Below are 1,517 nucleotides of genomic sequence, written 5' to 3' on the forward strand. Positions count from 1 at the left end.
CTTTCGTAAGGAAACCCCTTGCATTCACGTGCTTAAGTTCTAATTTAACTCTTGATCCCTCGTTTGAGCACGTTATTATTAAGATCACTTCCTTGGGAATAGATACTTTCATCATTGGTATTTACAGGCACCCTAATTATCCCGTCCCCTCTGACGCCTTCCATAAAATCTTTACTTTCGTCCCGTCGGAAGCCTCTGTCCTTGTCTTTGGGGACTTTAATGCTCACCATCCTCTTTGGGGATCCACACGATCCAACTCGGCGGGAAACGCGCTCGCTGATTCGGTTTTTACTTGTAATATGATCCTATTAAATCCCCCTTCCCCGACCTTTTTCCCCCCTCCCCCGAAAAACCCTACCACTATTGATTTGGCCTTTGCTTCTCCGTCCCTGGTTTCCCTAACAAATTGTGTGTTAGAAAAGGATCTCCATGGTAGTGACCACCTTCCCATCTTGATCAATATTTCCCAAACTTTTGACAGAACTGAAACCTTTTCAAACAAACTTCGATTTTCCAAAGCGCAATGGAAAGAGGTAAAGAGACGCTTCACTCTTATCTCTGACAATCTGGTGACTGAAGTACACAATATTTCCCCAGACGACCCTCTTACGAGATACCAACTTTTTTTACCTCCGTCATGGATGTACTAACTTCCGTCCGACCCCCTCCTAAGCAGAGACAAGGGAAATTTCCCTACTCCAGAGGCTCTAGTAAGGGTTGTCCCCCCGCTCCTTGGTGGGATACAAATTGTGATGAGGCCTTAAAAAAAAGAAAGGCTGCCTACCGGTTTTACCGCCAGGCGCCCACCATAGCTAATTACCAAGCCCTTAAAGACGAGGTCAACAACTCTAGATATGTATTTCATAAAGCCAAACAAGACGGCTGGAGGCAATATTGTGCTTCTTTGGGTCCTCTCACTCCCACCACGGAAATCTGGGGGATGCTTAAACGCTTCCGTAATAGGAGGCTCATCTCCCATCATTCATCCCCTTCCTCCTATAACTCGGCAGAAACCGCTACCGCCATAACTGACTCTATGAACAAAATATGCTCTCCATCTTGTCCTCTTCCTCCATTTGACATTCCTAGAACTGACGAATATAATACCAACTGCCATCTATGGATGGATGAGCCCTTTAAGGAATCAGAATTCTTTGCAGCCCTAGATAAGACTAAGCTTAAATCCAGCCCTGGACTTGACAAAATCGACTATTCCATCATTTGCGCTCTTCCCCGTGAATTACAGACGCTCCTACTAGACATCATCAACGGCTTATTTGCCCGAGGATTATTTCCGCCATCTTGGACGCACTCCTTGGTATATCTCATCCCCAAGTCTCAAAATAACAGTTTTAGACCTATTGCTCTTACTTCTTGTGTGCTCAAGTTAGTGGAAAAAATGATTTTGCCGCGGCTGCAATGGTTGATCGAAAATCTGGTGCTACTTCCGGAATTTCAATTTGGTTTTCGCGCTTTCAGATCTTGTCTCGACAATCTTACTATCTTTACGGCCGACG

This window comes from Wasmannia auropunctata, unplaced genomic scaffold (assembly GCF_000956235.1).
Source record: "Wasmannia auropunctata unplaced genomic scaffold, wasmannia.A_1.0 LD336076.1, whole genome shotgun sequence".
Lineage (NCBI taxonomy): Eukaryota > Metazoa > Arthropoda > Insecta > Hymenoptera > Formicidae > Wasmannia > Wasmannia auropunctata.